The following is a 26,963-nucleotide window of genomic DNA, read 5'->3' as shown; positions in this document are numbered from 1 at the left end:
TAAAAAAAAAAAAAGACTAAAATGAAAATGAAAATATGAGGTAAGAAAGCTAAAAAGGCACTGAGAGCTAAATGCACATTACTGTGGAACTTGTTCTGGAAAAGAAATACATTTGTGATAGAAAGCACAAAGTTGAAAAGTTCTTCCACAACATGAAGAACAGTGGTAAATAACTGGAGACAGGGCAGACATGCTAGATATAGAGGATGAAGAACGAAACTCCAAACTAAGAACTATAGATGGACCCTAAGAAGAAATCACAACAATGAGCACAAATGAAATAAATCAAGGAAAATCATAACAATTAATACAACTTAAATAAATCAAGGAAAATACTTATTTAGATGAAATGTATACGTATCTAAAGAACTCCTCATACATCAAAGTTAATAAGTAAATATATCCTGGCACATTATTAAACTATAATTTAAAAAATCCAACAATCATTTAGGCAAAGAAGCAAGTTAACTACAATACAGAAATATACAATAATATATACAAATAAATATAAATTGTTAGGCAATGGAGAAATGGTTACAGTGTTCTAAGAGAAACAGTTTTATAATCAACTGAACTGAATATCAGACCCCAACCCCTCACATGAACAGAATGCTCTCCCAGAAGGAATGGTCCATAGAGCCTTAACCACAATGTCAAATTTAGGAAACTCTAAAAACAGAAAAGATGTACTTGTAAATCATTTTGTGGCAAAGTGATGTGAAATGATTTATAGGGGGTTTTTAATTCCTCAAGTGTTAATATTCATCATTTTGTTGCATCACATAAACATTAATAAACTGGACTACAGCTTATTGCCACATACTCTGCTGGAATATTATACAATATGCAATATTCATCCTTTCTAAAGTTCAAAATATTTTGAAATTCCAGAACACATTGAAGGGTTCCAAGTAAGAGATCATGGAACTTGAGTAGATTAACTCACCCAGAAGGCTCACTTTCTTATACTATAGTAACCCTGACCAGCTTATTTCGGAGAAGGCAATGAATGGCACCCCACTCCAGTACTCTTGCCTGGAAAATCCCATGGAAGAGGGTCCTGGTAGGCTAAAGTCCATGGGGTTGCCAAGACTTGGACACGACTGAGCGACTTCACTTTCACTTTTCCCTTTCATGCATTAGAGAAGGAAATGGCAACCCACTCCAGTATTCTTAACTGGAGAATCCCAGGGAAGGGGAAGCCTGGTGGACTGTCGTCTATGGGGTCACACAGAGTCGGACACGACTGAAGCGACTTAGCAGCAGCAGATCAGTTTATTTATCAATAACATACTGTACCTCACTGGACACACTAACAGACAACTGATTTTTTTCTACAATCTGCCCCAGGCTCTAAATTTTAGAAGACATGCATGGAGGAGGAGTCATGCCTGACTCTCCTTCCCAAATACCTAAACTACCGGCCCACAGTGAAAGCTGGAAAAGCAGTACTTGCACCCTTCAAAGTGATGAAACTTTCCATCCCCAAAACTCATCTCCAACTGCTTTCCTCCAGGCATATGGATTGAACCCGAATCTCCTATACTATAGTCAGATTCTTTACTGTCTGAACCACCAGGGAAGTCCCATATTTATTCCATCTTCAAACAAGTACTATTCTATCCAACCCACTAAGAGCCTGTCCTTTACCTTGGGCTCTAGACTTCTGAGCCTAGGGAAATGTCAGGCTTAACACAAGAGGTTGTGTAGTCCTGACACAGCTGTGTTCAGGTACCTGAACAGTCTAGAGCATCATTCAGTGAAATTTTGAACAATCTATGTTACACTGAAGTTTTTCTAAGATTTGCTCCAATGATGGAAAGGATCAGACTATGTTGTCCCTTTACTTCTCAAGCTGATTCACAGCTGTGTCATAAAATAAACCCTCTCTATTTTGATTCTCAGAGCTCTTACTAGGCTCTCCCTCCAGACCTGTTGGCTCTGACTCGCTTATTCTCTATCATATAATATCACACAGAGTTATTATTTTAGCTTTATCTCATCACTTCAGGGGCTTCCCTGGTGGTTCAGATGGTAAAGAATCTGCCTGCAAAGTGGGAGACCCAGATTTGATCCCTGAATTGGGAATATCCCCTGGAGAAAGGAATGGCAACCTGCTCCAGTATTCTTGCCTGGAGAATTCCATGGACAGAAGAGCCTGGCAGGCTACAGTCCATGGGGTTGCAAAGAGTCAGACATTACTAGGTGACTTTCACTTCATCACTTCAGACTCATCTTTTGTTGTTTATCCAGAGCCTTTCACTATATACTTCAGATGTTTTAAAACCTCTCCTCACCCAGAATACAAAATTTGGCTTGCCTGTGTTCAGTGTCCCATAGCCACAGACAAGCCCTAATGTATGTGTTAAGATCAGCAAATGTACTAGGAAAAAAAAATAAAATTAGGGTTGAACAAGGTAACAGTTTGTTTACATCAGTTATGAGAAGTCCATAATATCTAGTCCAAGACTATTAATGGCTTTTCCACGGTCAAGCATCCTGTCTTCATGGTCTACTAACTAAAACATATTCTCAAGGCCATCCCATAGACAAAATGGCTGCTAGAACCATAGCTTTGACATATACCTTCCAGACAACAGGAAAGGAGGCAACAGAGACATGCTTCTCAGCCTAGGCAGCTCCTGAAGATGTTCTGAAAGCCTCATTCAAAGCTCAATGCTTACTTCTTGTTCTAGCTCACCTACATAGATTCACCCAGCCACAGAGAAGGCTAGCTTTAATTTGGCCACCTGCACACTGTTTACAATCGCCAGGACATGGAAGCAACCTAGATGCCCATCAGCAGACGAATGGATAAGGAAGCTGTGGTACATAAACACAATGGAATATTACTCAGCCTTTAAAAAGAATTCATTTGAATCAGTTCTAATGAGATGGATGCAACTGGAGCCCATTATGCAAAGTGAAGTAAGCCAGAAAGATAAAGACCAATACAGTATACTAACGCATATATATGGAATTTTAAAAGATGGTAATGATAACCCAATATGCAAAAGAGAAAAAGAGACACAGATGTACAGAACAGACTTTTGGACTCTGTGGGAGAAGGCGAGGGTGGGATGTTCTGAGAGAACAGCATTGAAACAAGTATACTATCAAGGGTGAAACAGATCACCAGCCCACGTTGGATGCATGAGACAAGTGCTCAGGGCTGGTGCACTGGGAAGACCCAGAGGGATGGGATGGGGAGGGAGGCGGGAGGGGGGATCAGGATGGGGAACACATGTAAATCCATGGTTGATTCATGTCAATGTATGGCAAAAACCACTACAATATTGTAAAGTAATTAGCCTCCAACTAATAAAAATAAATGAAAAAATAAATGAATAAAATGAAAAAAAAATAAATAAAATGAAAAAAAAATAAATAAATGAAAAAAAATTTGGCCAGCTGCAAAAGCTACACGTACATGCAAACAGACAAACAAGAATTTTGTTCCTTGGAAAAAGGAGAAAATGAATTTAGGTTAGGCAGCTAGCAATGTACCAGGAGTTTCTGCCATAGCTGCCTCAGTCCAGCATGAGATCAGACATTTATCGGCAATAATAAAACACTCATCTCTCAATTTATACCTTATTTAGATTCATACGAAGCAGTAAGAAAATCAAAATAAATTACAATTTTCTTATAATAAATAAGAGGCAAAGGGATATGTTTCAGCAGGTTGGAAAAAGCAGACATGTCTTTTTGATATTTTAACAAGAGCCATAAAAAATGAGGAGTTTGTAGGGGGAAGATCTATTGAAAATGTCCAGGAAAGCTGTAAATATCACTGGTCATATTACTGGCTGCTTTATTCTTTATCTTTCCCCTTATAGGAATTCTGGCCATGTCAGTGGTGCCCCAGACTTACCTCTCCCCTACAAGTTGGCAGCTCTGACTACTATTACTCATGTGTTTTGCCTTCTTCAATGCAGTGAATTTCCTCTATATTTTCCACAGTGGGTATCTGTGCAATATCAGCTGTGTTGCCCAGTCATGATATCTCTTTAAAGTGCTAAGACACTGTTAAATATGTAATAAACACATGCAGGAAACATCTAATCACACAGAACAAATCCCACAATCCCAAACCATACAGTGTTAGATGGCAATTGGAAAGGAGGAGGTGGCCTCTGGGAAATCTCACTCAATTCACATGAATGTGCCGGTTCCCTAGTTATCTAGCCCATGAAAGACCCAACACATACTGGCAGGCAACTTTTTTTTTTTTTTTTCATTTATTTTTATTACTTGGAGGCTAATTACTTTACAATTTTGTAGTGGGTTTTGTCATACATTGACTGACTGAATCAGCCATGGATTTACATGTATTCCCCATCCCAATCCCCCCTCCCACCTCCCTCTCTACCTGATCCCTCTGGGTCTTCCTAGTGCACCAGGCCCGAGCACTTGTCTCATGCATCCCACCTGGGCTGGTGATCTGTTTCACTATAGATAATATACATGCTGTTCTCTCAAAACATCCCACCCTCGCCTTCTCCCACAGAGTCCAAAAGTCTGCTCTATACATCTGTGTCTCTTGTTCTGTTTTGCATATAGGGTTATCATTACCATCTTTCTAAAGTCCATATATATGCGTTAGTATACTGTAATGGTCTTTATCTTTCTGGCTCACTTCACTCTGTATAATGGGCTCCAGTTTCATCCATCTCATTAGAACTGATTCAAATGAATTCTTTTTAACGGCTGAGTAATATTCCATGGTGTATATGTACCACAGCTCCCTTATCCATTCATCTGCTGATGGGCATCTAGGTTGCTTCCATGTCCTGGCTATTATAAACAGTGCTGCGATGAACATTGGGGTGCACGTGTCTCTTTCAGATCTGGTTTCCTTGGTGTGTATGCCCAGAAGTGGGATTGCTGGGTCATATGGCAGTTCTATTTTCAGTTTTTAAGAAATCTCCACACTGTTTTCCATAGCAGCTGTACTAGTTTGCATTCCCGCCAACAGTGTAAGAGGGTTCCCTTTTCTCCACACCCTCTCCAGCATTTATTGCTTGTAGACTTTTGGATAGCAGCCATCCTGACTGGCGTATAATGGTACCTCATTGTGGTTTTGATTTGCATTTCTCTGATAATGAGTGATGTTGAGCATCTTTTCATGTGTTTGTTAGCCATCTGTATGTCTTCTTTGAGAAATGTCTGTTGAGTTCTTTGGCCCATTTTTGGATTGGGTCATTTATTTTTCTGGAGTTGAGCTGGAGGAGTTGCTTGTATATTTTTGAGATTAATCCTTTGTCTGTTGCTTCATTTGCTATTATTTTCTCCCAATCTGAGGGCTGTCTTTTCACCTTGCTTATAGTTTCCTTTGTTGTGGCAGGCAACTTTAAAATGTTCTTCGGGAACTGTATCTGTACGTATTTAAAAGTTATTTAATTCATTATATTTTAATTCCAAAATCAAATTAATTATATACAATATAAGAAGCAAGAATAAACCCTTCTATTTAAAAAAGAGCTCTACTTATATACACAATGAAATATTACTCAGCTATAATAAAGGAATGTATTTGAGTTGGTTCTAATGAGGTAGACTAACCTAGAGCCTATTATACAGAGTGAGGTAAGTCAGAAAGAGAAAAACAAATACTGTATGTTGCCGCATATATATGGAATCTAGAAAGATGGTCCTGATGGGCCCATATGCAGGGCCACAATGGAGACACAGACACAGAGAACAGACCTGTGGACACAGGAGGGAAACGAGAGGGTTGGACTAATGAAGAGAGTGGCATGGAAACATATACACTACCATATGTAAACAGATAGCCCGTGGGAATTCCCTGTATGATGCAGGGAGCTCAAACCAGTGCTCTGTGACACCTAGAGGGGTGGGGTGGGGTGGGAGGTGGGGGGGAGGTTCAAGAGGGAGGGGACATATGTACACCTATGGCTGATTCATATTGGTTATGGCATAAACCAACACAATATTGTAAAGCAATTATCCTCCAATAAAAATAAATTTAAAAAAAACTCTACTTAAAGATTTGGTGTGTATATATATATATATATATGATATATAAAGACTTGGCATACATTTGTATATTATATATACATATATACAATGAAATATTACTTAGCCATAGAAATGAATGAAATTCTATTTGAAACAGTGTGGATGGACCTACAGAGTATTCTGATTAGGCAAGTAAATCAGAGAAAGACAAGTACTCTATATTATTACGTATATGAGGAATCTAGAAAATAAAGCAAACACACATATGTAAGAAAACAAACAGACTCAAAGAGAACTGGTGGTTACCAGTGGAGAGAGGGATGGGTGTAGGGGTAAGATAGGGGCAGGGGATTAAGTAATACAAACTACCATGTATAAATTAATCAACAAGAATATATTATACAACACAGGGAAATATAGCCAATATTTTGTAGTAACGTTAAATGAAGTATAATCTATAAGAATACTGAATCACTACATTGTATACCTGAAACTAATATAAAATTGCAACTGAGTCTTTAAAAAATTTATAAAAGACTCTATATTATAAAAATAATCTAACCTCCTTTTTGTATCCACAGATTTGCCTATTTGGGGTCTTTCATATAAATGGAATCATACAATATGTGGTCTCCTGTGACTGATTTCTTTCACTTTGCATGTTTTCAAGAATTGTATGGTATGTCAGTGACAAATCAAAACACCATTTTTAAATCAAAATTTGAAAATACAATAACAACATAATCATAACTTGATTTAAAAGAAACTCACCTACAACAAATTTAAGATGACTAAAAAATTTTAATTGAGTACAAACTTCAGGGGAAAGCTAGCAAAAAATACAACAGAAATAATCATTAATTTCAGATACTATAAATTCAAGGCAAAAATATTAAATGTAATCAAGAAGCTTTTACCAAAAGTATAACCAAAATAAAGATATAAAAAACATGAACTGTTATGAGCACTGGAACTCAAATTAAACACAACGATCAGAGATAATTACACAACTCTCTCAGCCCCTAACAAATCAAGTGGAGAAGAAGATGTGCTCAAATATAATGAATAAGACTGAATTTGTAGACAAATATCAAACTTTAGTCTTTCTCAGAGACTACATTTGCTTTGGAAAATGGAACAATTACAAAACAAGCATATTCTAAGCTATAAATTTGATAAATCCCCAAAAACAGAAACCAGACTGACCACATTCTCTGAACACAAAGTGATAAAGCTAGATATTAATCTTGAGAGTTTAAACAAAAATAAAAACCATACAGGAAAACAAAAGTAACTTCTCCATATAAACACTAGAGTGAAAAAGAAATCTATATCATATAATTTATAAAATAAAGACAATGAGTACAGTATTTCAACAAAACTAAGTTATGTGACAAAACTTACTTGTAGAAGCAAATGTAATCAAAAATGTCTTGATATGGTCATAAAAAAAAGTAGAGAATAAAAATAAATTAACTAACTATACAAATAAAATATCTAAATAAATGAGGAAAACATAAGAAAGATAAAAATAAATGTAGAAATTAATTAATAAATAGAGAAATAAATTAGAAAACATAAAATAGTACTGATACACAAATGTAAGATCTGATCTTTAATAAACCAATAAATATATATCCTTGGAAATTCTATTCAAGAAAGACAACAAATAAAAATATGATATAAGAATAGAGGCCCAATCAATACAGAAAAGACTTAAAAGCCTAAAAGAATAGCACAAAATATAAAATGTTTGGGATAAGTGATGAAGGTGCTCTGTGGTGACTTAAATGGGTGGAATTGGGAGGGAGGTCCGGGGTCGGGGAGGATATATATACACACATATAGCTGATTCACTTTGTTGTATGGTGGAAACTAATGCAGTACTGTAAAGCAACTATACTCCAACTTTAAAAACAAGTTGTGTAAACACATATGTATCACTCTCCACCCCACCTTTTTACCCCTACATGCTAGTCTCATTCATAAACAATTAGGTGCTTCATTTGCCTCCAAAATCTTACCAATACTGCCTCAGCACTTTTCAAAACCCATTCACTGATTCCTAATCTTTGAAAACTTTAATCTATACTTCTACTTTGTGCTGGCTCTTAATTCCCTAAAACTAAAACTGTCATGTTTTCTTCAATGCCAAGTAATTAAAAATTATTTTGTTTTGAAAAAAAAAAGCGGAGAATTTCTCAACATAATATCTATCCAAACCAAAAGGTCAATACATGCTTAGTAATGAAATACTAGAAGCATTCTCATTAAAATCTTAAGTAAAATAGGAAAGTATGCTTTGCTCCCTTATTACACAACATTGTTCTAAAAATACTGGCCAATAAAATGAGGCATGAAATAAAAATGAGACAAAAGTATTGAAAAGAAACCAAATTATCAACTGTAAATTTCATAAAATTAATGGGCAAACTCAATAAATAGCAGATAAAATTACATATCCAAACATTAATATCATTGCTCTATATCAGAGATAAATAGGTACAGTTTATAATGAGAAACAGTTTCCTCTACTAATAGCAGCAAACATACTTTTCAATACCTAGGAATGACGATAATAATAACATGCATTACGGATAACATTTACTGAGCTTCAACAGAGATAGAGGAGGAACGGCCAGAGAAACAGGATTTGGGGAGGTCTATTTTAGGAATTTTTTTTTTCTTTCAAACTAGAAGAGTCATAAGCAGGTGTATAAGCCAACAGGAAGGATTTCCTTGAAAACAAAATGTTTAACGGTAATTGGGAGAGAAAGGTGTGTTGTTAAATTCACTTAAGTAAACAAGTTAATTTATGAATGTACTGGCCAAGTTCCCTGTCCACATCAGACATTTTACTAACAACTGTTCTTTCTTCTCCCTGACCTGACCTTGTGCTGTGGTGAATTACAGTCATGGAAATACCATTTCCCTGTTTGTATAACTGTGGGAAAATCAAGAACAAAAGAAAGAAATTACTTTGACCTGATCTCCATCAATAGAGTAATCAGTGTAATTGAAACACATATCCTGATAATCAGAATAATTTGTCTTTTAAAGATGAAAGTAGTATAATACTTTGATCATGCAGATAATTGCTTCAGTTCTTCATTGCATACTGCTAGCGTGAACTTGGTCAAAATAAAATCTATAGTCCATGATTATAACTTTATTTGCACAACTATACAGGAAAGAGAGCTGGTAGGAATTTTGTTTTGAAACTGTTCTCTTTTCTACTTTCCTGGCATTGTTTCCACATGTATTTTATCTTGAATATCAAAAATAACCATGGTAGATATGGGTGTATCAAATCAGTCCCACCACACAATGTGGTCTATGCAAATGTGAGTTTAGATCATATTGAAACATTTCTGTCTTGGCTCCATAGAAACGGGAAGAATCAAGATTTTGTTAGATTAAAAAAAAATCACTGTTTATTAAGTATTCAGGTTCCCAGCCACTAAGTTATTAGCAGTGAGATCTGTACAGATCTAAAGCCATAGAGATTAGAATATTTCTTTTTATTTTTAGTAGAAGAAAAAATGAATTCTTATATTTAAGACAGGCTGTTGAGCTCTTTTTCTCTTCTTGCTCTTCTGTTTATTTCTTTAATCAGTCACCTTTTTACAGTTTTTCTCTTTTCAGTACTAATTATGAAAGTGAAGAATGGGTCACACTTTAAGGCACCAAGCTACAAAAGATAATCTCTAAAGGCAGTGTCTTTCTATAACGGATTAAATCAACAAATGGAACACTTCACACTATTTTGAATGATGACACTAGTCTAGGCTTAACTCAAGATCCATTGGGGAAAAGCATACCTTGATTCTTTCCATAAGCAGCTTGAAGCAATCCAAACTGAGAAGATAACCACCACAAGCCAGGTTTCCAGAGAGAACATCTGAGGTGGAGGTTCATGTGGGGGACAATTATTGAGGTGTGCTCTCAGGATCAACACTTGCAGAGGAGTGGAAAAAAGCAGGATTGGGGTAGACAGAGAAGATAAACTTACGGCAATCTCAACAATGTTGTTGTTCAGTTGCTAAGTCACGTCCAGCTCTTTGCAACCCCATGAACTGCAGCACGCCAGGCTTTCCTGTCCTTCACTATCTTCTGGAGTTTGCTCAAAAACATGTCCACTGAGTCAGTGATGCCATTCAACCATCTCATCCTCTGTCACCCCCTTTCCCTCCTGCCCTCAATCCTTCCCAGCATCAGGGTCTTTTCCAATGAGTTGGCTCTTTGCATCAGGTGGTCAAAGTATTGGAGCTTCAGCTTCAAGCATCAGTCCTTCCAATGAATATTCAGGACTGATTTCCTTTCAGATCGTCTAGTTTGATCTCCTTGCTGCCCAAGGAACTCTCAAGAGTCCTCCAGCACCACAGTTCGAAAGCATTAGTTCTTCAACACTCAGCCTTCTTTATGGTCCAACTCTTTATCTGTACATGACTATTGGAAAAACCATAACTTTGACTATATGGACCTTTGCCAGCAAAGTGATGTCTCTGCTTTTTAGTATGCTGTCTAGGTTTATTGCAGCTTTTCTTTCAAGGAGCAAACATCTTTTAATTTCGTGGCTGCTATCACCATCCACAGTGATTTTGGAGCCTAAGAAAATAAAATCTCAACAAAAGCCTCAGCTAATCCCATAAGAAGCTGTGGAGCTGTAATGACCCTTTGAGGTTGCCCTGTGTTGGGAGGGATGGGACAATCTTTTAGATAGCTTTCTATATAGCTTTTATATAGGTATAAAGTTCTATTTTCCACATGGACCAATCTTTAGATGTGGGATGTCTTCCCCAACAGGAAGTGACCATGACGAATACAGCTCTCTTCAGCCAAGGGTAAGTCCCAAAGACTCAGGTGAGGGCTGTCGGCTACTAACATTCCCAGAAATTGGTAAAAATGAATGTCTTAGTCCTGAGGAGAGGGGATTGGGCAGCATAATACAGTATCTACCCCAAAGAAACAGCAAAAAACATTTTTTAAATCTAAAGCTTCTAACCAAGAGGCATGTCACAGAGGTTACTGGGCTGAAAGTCAAAGGAATATGTTATCTTGTCACTTCCATGAAAAAAAAAAAAAAAAACTTAGTGACTTTTAGAAAGTCACTTTCCCTCCCTGTCTTCAGCTGTAAAATCAGAGTTTTGACAAGAGAATCACCTATGGTCTCTTCTACTTTGACAACCCTAATTTGGGTGCCTTAATTTTCAGCAAAATCAAGACAAAAGGATTTCAAATGTAGTCATGCCTCATAAAAAGTTCAGTTTCACTTAGATTTTAAAGTCTTGGATTCTATTATTTCCCAGTCAAATTAGATCCCAAAACTCCAAAGCAATTTTCAAGTCCCTTTGATAGTATTAACAAGGGTACCTTTCAACCAAATCTAAGAGCAAAATTTAAGTCCCAGAAGAGGAAGAATGAAGATGATTGATCATAGAAATCTAGTGCTGAGACTAGAATCCCAGGCTTATGGTTTCAAACTGGGAATTCAAAGGAACTTCTTTAACCCCAACTCCATTATCATCCATTTTTCCAAAAAAATAAAACTGCAAAAAAACCATAAAGAAAGTGATTATCCTTATAAAACCTAGTTGTGCTGTTTCTTCTACTGAGAAGTGCAATAGCCCACACTACCTCCTTTATTTGTGCTGTTTCTTCTACTGAGAAGTGCAATAGCCCACACTACCTCCTTTATTATCTCCTGTCCCTCTTTAAAAAGGTCATTGGCTACATCTGGGGTCTCCATTAGTCAGACCAGTCAATTAATAGATAAAAGTCATCTGCCCTTCCAAATGCATGAAAGTCAGCCATCTTTATTTGGACACTTTAATATAATCGCCCGGGAGAGGTACAAAAAACTCCTAAAATGACTACATTGGATTTACTGTCTCACTCTATTAGGACTTGTGTAGGATCTTTGTCCCTTAGAGGAACAAAGTAGAGAAACTAAAAATAGAAGACATTGATCTTTTCCTGGCACTAAGCTTCATGAAGAATAGCTTTCTGCAAAAGAGCAGCTTTTATTTCATCTATTTAAGTATTCCACATCATATGTGCAACATAGTGTTGTTTTTAATGTATTCCATTCCTAGTTCTGCCTTTTATTTTGCCAACAGCAACTTTAATATTAATGATTCATACCAAAAAGAGGAGGCTGAAAATACATAGTTCAGAATGAAATGACTCCTTTTTTTGTCACAGACAGGAAGCTAACTTCAACTGATGTTAAACTGTCGCTGAGCATGAAAACAAAAAATGCAAGACGTTGATTTTAACAGAACTTTTTTTACTGTTTACACTATGAAAGCGCATTTTTTGGTTATTTCAAACAATTTTCTATTATAAAACACTGACATATTTCCTGCTGTTTTCATCAGGCATATGTTTTCATTTTCTACTAGAATGTTTCCATGTACTGGTATATGATTATACCCCAATTTCTGTGTAACTCTTCAAATATGTAATGGTAAGAGTGCATTTTTTTTACTAAGAAAGGAATCTAAGTCTTATTCAACAAAAGCCATACTGGTTAGTGCATCCTATCAAGTTTTCAAAGCTAAGAAAGGCTGTAGAAATAGTCCTTAGCAATTCATAACTAACAAAGAACACCAACAATAAATTATTTCTGACATCTGTCCCACCTAAGTGCATACCTAGTTTGTTTTTCATTCAACACATTAACCTGATTCATGCCAAAAGTAAAATACTGAACGAGCCAGTTTCCTGGACTGTGGGGGCCATTTGCAATATGTCACACCCCTACCTGGGTCCCCCTACTCTGAACATCCACAAGGGGCTGCCTTGAGGTCTGCATACTTTCATCACAGCCAGAGAAATCTTTCTGGAATAACATAGGCAGTGAACATAGAACACAGACATGTGACATTTTGGTATAAAAAAATATTTTTGCTAAGAGAAAAAGGAGAAAAATTGCTTGACAGGGCAGAAATGAGGTTTCTACAATTCAGCCTTGAGAGACAGACAGAGAGAGATCAAGTTCCACTAAAAATACCCGTAGACCTGGAGACTGCCTGGTGAGGAACGTAGGTGGAGTCTAGACAGGGTGCCAGCTGTCTCTGCTATGCAATGACGAGTGGGTCGAACTCTCTGAGGCTGTGGATCAGAATCGGGATAGAAAACACGTTGGACTCAAGGAACCAGCTGTACTTTGAAATAAGCAGAAACCAACTCTGGTTTCCTGTCCAAAACATGAAGCTTGCACTGCATCTGCGAAGTCAAGACTAAACCAGGAAAGAGAATAAACAAACTCCTACTGCTGTGGGTTCAATCGCACCACCACCACCTGCAGCTCCCCCAGAAGATACACTGAGATCTGAGCTCCTGGTGTCTGTGAATGTTCCTTTATTTCCACCTAAGGTCTGTGTAGATGTGGTCAAGTTAAGATCCACTTGAGGCAAGGAAGGATCCTCTGGTAGATTGTTTAAGAGAGAGTATGGCCCTACCAACATCATGATTTCAGAATTACCACCTTCAAGGCTGTGACAAAGTTCTATTGTTTTAAGCCACCAAGTTTGTCGTAATTAGTTACGGCAGCACTAGAAAACTAACAGGCCTGCCTTAGGACTGGGAACAAGGCCCTGCACTGAGGGAATTCGAGAAAGGGCCATGAAGCAAGCAACATTTTTGAACTGTGTATTAATAATCAGATATGATTTCAGTAAGTGGAGATGACAGAGGACAACCCAGTAGACAAATACTGCCTGAGTGAAGGGGAGCAGGAGGAAAAGGCCAGTCATGTTTGGGAAACACAGGAAGTCCAATGTGAGCATGACACAGTCCATATGGAATAGAAGGAGGTAAGACTGCGATGTGAGCTGGAGCCGTACTGAGCAGAGCAGTCTAAGGAAGTAAACTTAACCCATAACTAGTAAACAGCTATTGAATTCCTTTTGGCAACAAGTGACTGTATCAGAGCCAAGCTTAGGAAGATTAATCTGCCAGTCTGTGTGTAGCATGGCTTGGGGACAGGAGAGAAACAGAAAAAAGGGTGAATACCTGTTAGGAAGTTATGGTAGTAGTCCAATCAATAACGATAACAATACAAAATTGAGTAGAGGCAAAAAACAAAAGAAACAGAAGTATAAGCTGTCAGGGCAGAACTGAAAGTTCTAAACACCTGATTTCACATAGGGATGAAAAGAATAAATGAAAAACTACTGAGCCTGGGTGACTCAGAGGAGATAGTTAAGTTGGAGGGAGGTGGATTTAGGGAAAATGTGAGTTTGAGAAGCTGGTTTACGCCAGGTTAAACTGAATTTTTGCCTGCTACACAACAATGCTGCATTTCTGCTTGAGAAGTCTCAGGGCCTGTTCCTATCTCAGCCCAAGGTATACAGCACTGAGCTGGGAGCTGGGGGGAAGACAAAGGAGAAAATGGGGATGGGGAGACTCAAAACATACTTGATGACATCTCAACAGGACACATGTATAGATCCGCTGAGGAATCAGAAAGCACCGTGATCTGAGGTTGACTACGCTACAAGCCACAGTCTTCACTGGGACACAGGCCAAACTTTTTCTCCAGCTCATCTGTCCTGGGAAATCCTGGAGAGGGGCGGAGATGTCTGCAATGGAAAATAGATCAAGGACCTACAGGGGGCCTACAGGTTAGTGCTCTTTCTGGTTCACAGGGGAAAATAAAGTGTGTGTAAATCCTCAAGTGCACATATTTTACTAAGCAGAACCTATAACGAGAAATACTGTCAACACATTAACTTAAAAAAAAAAGAAATGTGCAAATTCCTAGGTCAACATTACTCAACATTTTTAAAGGCACTAGAGTATCTAGCTATAAACGTTAAATTATGCACTTTGGAAAACTAGAAGAATCCCATTTGAAAGTTCTTATTCTGAACCTCAAAAAAATGGGATTCTCCATTATTAAATTAATATAGATACAGAAATTGCTAACCAGAAGAAGAATGTATTACAGATTATGCTAAAGGAAAAGTGTAACCGCCTTCATTTAATTGCATCTACTGTAGACCAGACACTGTTTGGAACTGGTCTAAGCAAAAAAACATACATGGCCCAAAACCTATGGCTGATTCATGTTGATGTTTGATAGAAACCAACACAGTACTGTAAAGAAGTTATCCTTCAATTAAAAATAAATATCTTTTTAAAGTTAAAAAAAATATATGACCCATACTCACATGGAGATTATAGACAAGAATATAAGGAAACCAACAAATAAGTGGGTAAAGCAAAACAAAAGATGCTATGATAGAAAATAATGAGTAGAGGACATCTACTTTAGATAGGGTGGGCATGAAAGCCTTCTCTGAGGAGCTGATGTTTAAGCTGAGATCTCAGGATGAGAAATAATCAAACTTTATAAGAGCTGAGAGAATGCTTCTGCAAAATGAATGGTTAAAAAACCCAACGACAAGAAAACCCTCAGCATGTTCAAGGAACTGAAGGTAAAGACCACTCCATGTGATGCAAAGGTAGGGAAGACAAGAAAGACCTGAGATGAGGCTGTAAGGAACAGCAGGGGCAGACTTAGCAAGCCTGACAGGGCACCGTAGAACTGGGGACTATTTCTGAGCACAATGGGAAACAGGATCTAATTTTCTTGCTTAAAATTTTATCTTTTTTGCTCTATAGAGAATAAATAGCACAGAGCTTGGCAAACTCCAGATGCTCAGTAAGTGGCAAGAATAGAAGATAGAAGACATAGCAGGAGGCTCTTTGAATAATCCATCTGAGAAATTAAGAGATGGATATAGTCAAGAGATATTTGACATAAAACTAACAGGAACTAAGAGCAGATTGGGGGTAGAGAGATGATGAAGAGGGAGGAATCAAGAATAATTCACCATGTGATGACTTTTCCATGTCCTTATTCTAGGAAACAGCAAAATCTTCAAGAACCACCACAAGACAAAGAATGTCAAATGTGCTCTTCATGACTCAGGGCTCCTTCAATGATCTCATTTCACCTGTAGAAACATACACTGTGATTAAGAGGAGAATTTGAAAACAAAGGGTAACTCATGATGTGGAGAGTTTCAATGCTGGGTCTGCAATTAGCTCCCCACTACTCTTAGGAAGTGCTTACTTTTTCTCCATATCAGCAAAATAACATGTCTACAACAGCATCAACAAAACCAACCACCAAGGCAGACAAACAGGCATTGATTTGCTTTCCCAATGACCAAGGGTTCCACTGAATCAGATTTCTAGAAAACTAACCATTCCTTAAACACTGCAAAGTTCTACAACTAAACTGTGAAACTCAGATGAGCTCTTTCTCTCTAGGCCTTGGCGGTTTGTAGATGGTGGGGGCAGGGGGTTAAACTTTTCACCTGTCAAGGGGCTGTCTCTTTTCCGTCTCTCTCTTTTGCAAAAATAATGAAAGGGAAAAAGATTCACACCAGCAGTGAAACCTAAGTATTCATCCTCCAAACCCTCTCTATTCACTCTCCGTGACAGCACTGCATATATCCTCCATACATTTTTCATAAAAACATACTGAAACACAAGTATACATGTATAAAGTTTCTTGGCTATTTATTTGTACAGAAATGTTTTTTTCTTATACATGTTATTCTGAAAATTACTTTTACTGGCTTTGTGTATATATAATGGATATAAAGATCAGAAACTTAAGACAGATTCATTCTTGTTAAGAGTTGAATAATAAATCATAGTATGGATGTAATGCAATTTCAGGTTACTTCCAGATTTTTGCTTCTGCCCAATACATCAATAAACTTTTTATATACTGGAGTTTTTATTCCAATGAAATAGATTTTCAAAAATGGGGCTCCTCAGTAGAAGAGTCATGTATTTATTTATTTTTAGACATACAGCCTACTTTTCCTAAATGTTATAAAAATGTATAGTTCTACTAGGGAGAAATGAGTGCATATTCTCTCAATGGCTCTTGTTACTCTTTAGTTTTTGCTGAGATGATAGATGGAAAGTACTATCTCATGACTGCTTTAATTTGCACTTCCCTAACTATTTCTGAGGTTGAACATCTCCTCTACCGTATTTATTCTTTTTTATTGGCTTGTTTTTACTCAACTTGTGGGATACCTTTGAGGGATATGGGCTTCCCTGGTGGCTCAGACGGTGAAGCGTCTGCCTGCAATGTGGGAGACCTGGGTTCCATCTCTGGGTCAGGAAGATCCCCTGGAGAAGGACATGGCTACCCACTCCTGTACTCTTGCCTGGAAAATCCCATGGATGGAGGAGCCTGGTAGGCTACAGTCCATGTGGTCGCAAAGAGTCAGACACGACTGAGCGACCTCAACTCACACTTTCACTTTTGAGGGATATTAACCTTTCATCTGGTAAGTGGCTAACATCCCTCAAAACTCTTCTACTAATCTCTATATATGAGTTACAAACTTACTTCTTAGTCTATGATTCTCTTTTGCTTTTAATATCTTTTGCCATAGAGGTTTTTTAAATTTTTATATAATTACGGTGGACTACCAGTCACCCACCAAAATCTATTGTGCTTTCTTCTTTGACACATGGTTGGACTATACTTTCCTATTCCCCTGCAGTTAAGAGCAGCCTGGGACTAACTCTCACCAACCTAATGTCAGCAGAAGCAATATGCTCCTCAGACTGAAGCCTCAAAAAGTAGCCAAGGCTTCTCTAAGCTCTGTTTCTCCTTCCACCAGCTGGAACCTGAATATTACAGCCCAGTTTTGACCATGGAGAGGACAAAATCTTAAGAGGTGACAAAGCCACATGTACCGATCAGGGTCCAATACAAAACAGAGACCAAGAATAAGTTTAAGTTTAAACCAAGGATTATTAAACTCTGATAAACAAATAACTATAACAAAATGCTCTAAGGGACCCTAGAGCTGGGGGAGGACATCCAAGTCCAGCCTAGAAAGGGCCCCCTTCCCTAAGGCTGGGTTCAGACCTCATTTTTAGAAGTAGAGTTCAGCCCACCAGAGTGGAGAGAATTTTTCTTGATTGCCCAAGCCAGAGCTGGTCTCTGCCACTAGAAGGGCAGGAAGCAGCCCTCCAGAGCACAGGCGATGGCAACTGGTAGCCTGGTGGCAGAGGCACCCAGGTGGAGTGGGCCTGGCACAGGTCTGCCAAGGGCATCATGGCACCTCCACAGGCGGGGGCCTTCAGGAGCCGGTTTCCGTGTGAGGCAGGTCCCCGGGAAATTACCACCAGTCCGATCTGAGTCTCTACGTGGCCAAGGGCCTCTCAGTCTGGTGCACATTCGGAGCAGAACTCTACTGGATGTCCTCACACCCACACTGCTGACCTTCGAGGCAACCACCAGAAACCTCACAGCCCCTTCCTCCAGCCATGTCCATCCAGCACCCTCTGCTGAGAAAGCCTCATATCTTGCACGCTAGAAAGGAAAGATGCTTAAAGGAATTCTGCTCAACATCACAAAACACATATTCACGTAAGGTGAATGTGGGGCTTAAAGGCAATAAAGTGAGAACTGGCACTCTGGAACTTACCAACTTGGAAAGGGCTTGAGTTCCTGAATAACCACATGGTCCACCCACAGCCCACCACCACCTGGAACCTAACACGAGAGAGGAACAAGCTTTTGTGGGAGTTTTTTTTTTTTAGTCACTTGGATGGGGAGGCTCTTTGCAATAGCAGTTTGGTTTTCTCCTATTTCAGCAGTCTCTTTTCTTGGCTTCTGGGTTCCTTCCTTGCTGAGGAAGATCTCCTAAATTATATTTAGGTGATTATCCAATTAGGGAAAGACTAGTCAAAAGAAAACAAAAATGGCCACCTTGGTTGTGGTTGGTTGCCAGCTACTTCCTGATCTAGACAAGCAAAAAGAGGAAAACGAAGGCCAAGGAACTTTATCTAAGCATCATGAACACACACCATTCTAGCTCCTTTGAACAATTCCTGTGAATACTTCCCAAAATACAGACCTAAAGCAGCTGCAGAAAGAGAGGGGTTTAATATAAAAGAATCATCGATAATTAGTCCTTCTAGCAGATTGAATGTCTTCACCGTTCTACACAAACATGTGTTAATTAAGCAAGAGGCTCCAGCAGTTGGAAACATGGAAGGTATAGTTCAGTGCGAAGCTGTACATTGTCTTCTCCCAGAAATGACTCCTCCGGGCTACAACTCAGGTCTAACACTAGGCTTAACACATGTCAGGTGTCATGTGTCCTGGCAAGTTAATTAAAGCCTCCCGACGAATTCTCTAGCATCCTCCTTTCCTCGAGCACCATCTGGTTTTGGGAGAAGAGAGTGTGGCCTCATAGATGCGGTCAGTCAACACTGAGGTCCATGCTGCGTGTGTACACTGTGTTGGCTAGCCACTGTGTGCTACTCCACCCCTCAGTCACAGCCAGCTCTCTGTGGCCCCATGGACTGCAGCCCGCCAGGCACCTCTGTCCATGGGATTTTCCCGGCAAGAATATAGCAGTGGGCTGCCATGTCCTCCTCCAGGGTATTTTGCTGGCCCAGGGATCAAACTCAGGTCTCCTGCATTGGCAGGCAGATTCTTTACCACTGCACCACCTGGGAAGCCCCTGGTCTTGTACATATTTGGTGTTATATTTATATAAATATTTCTACTGCATGGCATTTGTATGAGACCAATAAAAGTTTATTAAATGAATACCTATTTCACTTTCGCTATACTGCTTGCATCGTATAATGTCAGGACTTAATGTTCTTAAAATATTTCACTAAGAGGCAGATAACGTTCCAGTAAAACAGTGTGTTGGTTTGTATTTTTAGAGCAGCCCCTAACTGTGGTGTTATGTCTTAGAGGAGTGCTGCCCTCTGCTGGTATCCTTTTAAAAACAAGCACAAATCTGGAACCTACCGTGCAAGGCTGGTCTTTGTTTAAAGGGGGATTCTAAACCCCTGGTGTGCTGGACCCCAGAAAACCCCAGGTTCATAAACTATTTACAGAAGGCCAGTAGTGCAGAATATGCACTTTTATTTTAGGCTGTAAAGGATAGGCAGGATATTAAACAAGAAACAAAGACCGGTAAATCTCTTTATAGGTGTTTTATAGAGGTCCTGACTTGCTTTAATATTTGTATCATTTTTATTATGTCCATAATTTTAAGTGGCTTTATGCCAGTCTTGCTGGGACCTATAACTGTAGCAAAGAAATATGAAATAATAATGCCACCAAAGTTCCATGATTCCAGGGAAAGTGAAGAGCTTCAAAGAGCTGATGGTCCCATTCATCGGTTCTGCAAAACTATAAAATAAATTTATACTTGAAAATACATCAATAATAGATTAAAAACAGTATGATGCATACACACATACACTCTGTGTGTGTGCAGGTTGCCATTTCCTACTCCAGGGATCTTCCCAACTCAGGGTTACCTATACATAGATAGCTAAACATGATGTATTTCTAATTTTGTAAATACGTATTTCATATATACCTATATTTAAGAAGAAAGGTCAGGAATAATATATCAAAATGCTAATGACTGTAATCAGTAGATGGCAAAACTTTCACCTATTCTTAATTTTTGTGTATATCTCTATTTTTCTAATTTTTTTGTGAAATAATCATGAATTACTGAAATAATGAAAAAATGAAGAGAGGAAAATTCACAGAAAATGTTACCAGGGGAAATAGTGAGAGATAAGACCTAACATCAAAAGTTAAAATTCTCCCACACTACTATACATAAAACAGATAACTAACAAGGATTTACTATATAGCACAGGGAAATCTACTCAATACTCTGTAATGGCCTATATGGGAAAATAATCTTAAAAAGAGTTGATATATGTACATGTAGAACTGATTCACTTTGCTATATACCCAAAACTAATATGACATTGTAGATCAACTATACTCTAATAAAAATCTTTTTTAAAAATTAAAACTTTCCTAATACGAATGATTGCCAACATCCGCTGGATCACTGAAAAAGCAAGAGAGTTCCAGAAAAATATCTATTTCTGCTTTATTGACTATGCCAAAGCCTTTGACTGTGTGGATCACAATAAACTGTGGAAAATGCTGAAACAGATGGGAATACCAGACCACCTGACCTAACTCTTGAGAAACCTGTATGCAGGTCAGGAAGCAACAGTTAGAACTGGACATGGAACAACAGACTGGTTCCAAATAGGAAACGGAGTACGTCAAGGCTGTATATTGTCACCCTGCTTATTTAACTTATATGCAGAGTACATCATGAGAAACGCTGGGCTGGATGAAGCACAAGCTGGAATCAAGATTGCCGGGAGAAATATTAATAACCTCAGATATGCAGATGACACCACCCTTATGGCAGAAAGTGAAGAGGAACTAAGGAGCCTCTTGATGAAAGTGAAAGAGGAGAGTGAAAAAGTTGGCTTAAAGCTTAACATTCAGAAAACTAAGATCATGGCATCTGGTCCAATCACTCATGGGAAACAGACGGGGAAACACTTGAAGCAGTGTCAGACTTTATTTTTTTTGGCTCCAAAATCACTGCAGATGGTGATTGCAGACATGAAATTAAAAGACACTTACTCCTTGGAAGGAAAGTTATGATCAACCTAGACAGCATATTAAAAAGCAGAGACATTACTCTGTCAACAAAGGTCCTTCTAGTCAAGGCTATGGTTTTGCCAGTGGTCATGTATGGATGTGAGAGTTGGACTATAAAGAAAGCTGAGTGCTGAAGAATTGATGCTTTTGAACTGTGGTGTTGGAAAAGACTCTTGAGAGTCCCTTGGACTGCAAGGAGATCCAACCAGTCCATCCTAGAGGAGATCAGTCCTGGGTGTTCATTGAAAGGACTGATGTTGAAGCTGAAACTCCAATACTTTGGCCACCTCCTGCAAAGAGCTGACTCATTGGAAAAGACCCTGATGCTGGGAGGGATTGGGGGCAGGAGGAGAAGGGGGCGACAGAGGATGAGATGGCTGGATGGCATCACTGACTCGATGGACATGGGTTTGGTTGGACTCCGGGAGTTTGTGATGGACAGGGAGGCCTGGTGTGCTGCGATTCATGGGGTCACAAAGAGTCGGACACGACTGAGTGAATGAACTGCACTGAATACAAGTAAAGAGGCATCTTCAGATACAAACATCACTAAGAGAAATAGATCTCTAGCTGTCAGTTATAGGAAGAAAAGTGCTGAGCCCCAGAAAGTTCCCTCTCAGTGAGCAGGCCCTTTGAGGAATGGTTCAGTCCCATTTATGCAGCAATTAATCATTAAGTCAGTCTGTTCTTCATTAAGAAGCAGTGAAGTCAGGCCCACAGTTACTCTGGAAATACGGCTTGTTGAAAGACTGCCTGAGTTATTCCAAAAAGAAGCCAAACCAAAGGCACTTGAATATCCTAAGGATGCTCAAGAAAGGGGGAAATGGGATGAACACTTGGCAAGGAAAGCTCAGCAATTTTCTTTTTAATTATTGAGATAAGAAAGGGAGTTTGGTTTCATTTAGCTGTTCAAATAGAAATCTATTTAAATATTTAAACAGAAAAGCCTCCTGATCTACCATCCTGCCCTCCTGTAACAGCTCTGGCCTTTCTACAGAGATAAATTCTATAGTGGATTTGGTTTGGGAAACTTCTATTTTATGGGTTAGAAATTGATTTCAAGAGCCTTCAGCAGACTAAAACACACACAACTGTGTATTTGCTTTGGGGGTAAGTCCACACTCCCTTGCAGTACAAACTAAATCTCCTGCTGGTAAACACTAGGATGTTTGGCGTTTGAATTGCTTCACTTTTAGAGCTGTGGTTCTGATAATCTCTTTCACAAACCAATAAGGACCCAAACCCTCCCTGAATGCCTCATCTTACTTCCCAGACATCATTCTACACTGTTTTCCTCCATTCTACTTGGGCAAATAAAATTCACCAACATCAAAGCAACAAATATTGGTTATGTGCCTACTTCGTATCCCCAGTGAAAATCTACCCTCCCAGATGGGTCCCTATAACCAGACAACTCCTGCTGCTTTTTTCCATAACCAAGCTCATTTCAGAATTTAAAGATGTTTTAAAACCATATATCCTTCAAGAAGAAATTCCATTAAAGGGAGAAAAGGGAGCCTATCACAGCATTTAACCCATCAGCCTTTTTATGCTTCCAGGGTTTTACTCTGCCTAGAATGCCCAGTGCTTTCATCCAGAAGAATCCTTTGACCTTGAAGGTACAGTTTGACTGTCAATACCTCAGTCTCCCCTAAAACTGTAATTCTGAATTATGCCCTGATCAGCTTTCCCAATAGTCTTGTACATACTTCAGGCAGAGCTCCCAACGTTGTATTTCAATTTTGTATGTACTTGTCTGCCTTCCCTCCTTGGACTGTGGGTTCCCAAGGAAACAGACTATCTCTCATCATGATATTCCCAGTACCTACTGTTCAATAAATAAATACTGAATAAATGAATAAATAAATATAACAACACCTACAGAATCCAATTTGCTTGTATACGTTTACAAGCCCAAAAGAGAGATTAAAAGATCCAAAAAAACAGTATGAGAGCTTTATCTCCACTCTTTTTACAATATGTGATAAAACAGAATTGAACAAGTACTATTTTAATTACTACTTAACAGAGTGGCATTTATTAATATTTCCATAAAGGGTAGTGTGAAAGTAGCAATTTTCACCTCAGGGTTTCTCCTAGGAAAATCAGCTTCTCAAGAAGAAAAGTAGATTTTCCTTGCAGCTCCAATATCCTTTCACCAAATTCTGTTAAACCAAAACAGCCAGCCAAGAACTGTATCACTTTTTGTCACCCCCAAAAACATGATTTTTTCCCTACTCTGTTGGTGTGAACTTTCCCACACTGCTTTTTTCAGCTGTATGTGACACAGGTGGCTAAGAAAAGAAAATCTCAGATGACATGACTCAATTCAACAGTAAGAGGCTCTGTAAAATTTTACACTCCCAATTAATTTAGCCTTTTATTTTCTTTAATCACACCTCTTCTTTGGGAAACTTGTTGCCCCATAATCATGAATTGCACTTTCCCCCTAAACTCTTTCCTGTTATTACTCCTAAACATTCCCCACATAAATTTGTTCCCATAACCTTTAAAATTAACCCCTTCATTGGTTAAGTTCAATTTTGTCTACTTCTGCTGGCCAACAAGCAAGTTGAGAAAGATGTACTCAATCTTTAAAACCCACAAGTAGCACAAAATGCATTTCACAAAGCAGCACAAAACCATCTACAAACCAAAAGAAACTCCCAGGCTGGTAATTTAGAAAAGATTCAGGCTGTCACTAGTCCCTATCACTTGATCCATTCACCTATGAAGCCATCAGTTCTGTGTATGGAAATACAAAGCAAAAATCACTGTCTTCAAAACTCAGTTAAGAAAAAGAAGCTTAGTCTCTATTACCTGAGCATTTCGGATGAACATGGGTCAGCCTTTAACAGTAGAAGTAGAAATTTCAGATATAATGTCTTTGCAACAGCTGGCATCCATCTTCAACAAGTAAATCAGTGTACTATGTCTATATTGATACTTCTGGTATCAACTTAAAGGTGTGTTTAATTAATTCATCTCTAAAAGTCTATGGCTAATTTCATCCCTCAGTTTGTACATCTACAATTTCTTTATACTTAGCAAAACGATCATTTATGTTTATGCATACTCTAATTCCTAAGGCTGAGAGTTAATATTAACATCCTCTTGATGTGCTGAGACCTCCTAATGAAATGGTACCCTAAATCAATCTTCTGATGTGCTGATTAGAAAGCAATGTTAATTGACTTATGACTGCATCTATGATAGACACAAGACAAATCTTTTGATTGTGTCAAAGAAAAGACTGTTGAATATGAAATGTCTCTAAGTTAGATGCATAACAGATTAGCATTGAGTCTGCAAACATGGGTGAATGCACTCTGCCTGCGCAGCTGTGGCAAGCAACTAGACACTACAGTTCCAATTTGGGATTATTATATAAAGTCGGGGTTTTTTCCAAAGCTGTTTGGGGTTGTGAGTGGAACAGAAATAGCCTATCCTCTGAATTCAGAAGCAGAAAAAATAACAGATGTGCTAAAATATTAAGCATGATGGACAGAATAGCATTAATCTTATTTCTGGGCTTATTTCCCCTTGGAAAATGTCTTCACAAAGAAAGATTCACCCGAGGGACAGTCCGGTCCTCATCATGTTATTAAAAATTTAGGAGGCCTATGGAGAGGTCATGAAACAGAATATTTGGTGGCAATGTAGGGCAGGAGAGTTTGGGGTCTACAACTCATATTAAAGATTTGAAATGCTTTTATTATCATAAATTTAATATATGGTTTGTCAAATTAACAAAACATTTACTTTTAATAATTCTTGAAGTTAATACTGCAACTACTGTAGCTATGAATAATTTAAATTTGAATTTACATGTTTAATCATTTCTGTCTAAAAAAAACTAAGTGGAATGCAATTTCTCTGATTTCCATGTAAATTACCAGTGTTAGTAAATCTACTTGTCACTCAACCCAGTCAAGAATTCATTTAATTACTGAATATTTCTGTTTTTGTACTAATCATGTAAGCTCTTTTAGAGGAAAAACTTCACAGAGATCTAATACCTAGTTCCTTTGACACACTGGAGTAGAGGCTACTTTTTAAAACCTAACCACCATGAATTATTTAAACAACAACTACAAAGAGACTCTCATCTGTATTATTTCAAATGCTTGTTTTCTTTATGTTTATTATTAATAATATCATTTTAGAAGCTGAATATATTTGCCTTCGTGTTTTGTTCAGAGCATCTGACAGGCTTGTTTTTAGTTAAGACTTCATTTAATTCAGTTGAGAGTCCAATTCTCTAAAGGAAATGGGCCACAAGGAGGTGAAAGGGGAGCAAAACAGAAGTTCTCAGGATTGTGGAACTTGAGATGCTAAGACAACAGGTGGTCAATTACCATTGAAAGCCTGTAGCTGAGGACAGAGGAGAATAGCTGCGCCCCCAAAGGAGGCCAGCCCAGAGGTCACCAGCAAGCGTTCCTCTCTCAAGAGCTCCGGGCCACAGGGAAGAATCCCCACAGATATCCACGCCAGCTGAAGACCACACGTAGACCACGCTTTTGTGACACGTGGGCCGCGTCCTATCACCACACTTCTCTTCACTGCTCACGAGGAGTGCCGCCAGAATGTGGGGTGGCTCACGCCTTTGTTCACTCAGCACACTCATACTGCGCACAACGTATATGCAAGGCACCGATGCTACAGGCCTGGCCAGCCCACGACTCATTAAGTCAGCAACCTGCACATGCTCAGAGCCCCACTCAACCCAGCGAAGAGCACAAATTCCCAAAAGCATCAACATCAGACAAAAAAAATCCCACAGAGAACAGAATCAGAAGACAACGCTGAAGCTTGTACATGCTGGGTTTCTGGTAAGACCTGCTGCCTAATTTCCTGTATACTGGCAATTCAACGTTTCATTAAGGTAACCTCTCTTTGATGTCTTTCAAAATTTTGGTGCATGGATCAGGACTTATATTTTATGGTTAATTACAAATATACACGCACATTGCCTTAAAAAGTGTACGAAGCATGTATAGAACAGACTTTTGGACTCTATGGGAGAAGGAGAGGGTGGGATGATCTGAGAGAACAGCATCAAAACACGTATATTATCAAGGGTGAAACAGATCGCCAGTCCAGGTTGGATGCATAAGACAAGTGCTCCGGGCTGGAGCACTGGCATGACCCAGAGGGATGGGATGGGGAGGGAGGTGAGAGGGGGGATCAGGATGGGGAACCCATGTAAATCCATGGCTGATTCATGTCAATGTATGGCAAAAACCACTACAATATTGTAAAGTAATTAGCCTCCAACTAATAAAAATAAATGAAAAAAAAGTGTACAAAACTATTCTTGTGACCCAGATGAGTTAAAAACCCTTTGTGATTAAACTCCTTAAATCCCACTATCGGAAGTGCTGAAGCCAGTGTCCTAAAGGGTACAGGAGAGTTATGCTGGGCAAGAGCAGATGTAGGTGATAACACTCAGAATGACAGAAGGCATCATCAC

The sequence above is a fragment of the Odocoileus virginianus genome, chromosome 16 (genome assembly GCF_023699985.2).
Source record: "Odocoileus virginianus isolate 20LAN1187 ecotype Illinois chromosome 16, Ovbor_1.2, whole genome shotgun sequence".
Lineage (NCBI taxonomy): Eukaryota > Metazoa > Chordata > Mammalia > Artiodactyla > Cervidae > Odocoileus > Odocoileus virginianus.
The sequence above is the reverse complement of the archived record's forward strand: the minus strand, read 5'-3'. Positions refer to the sequence as shown.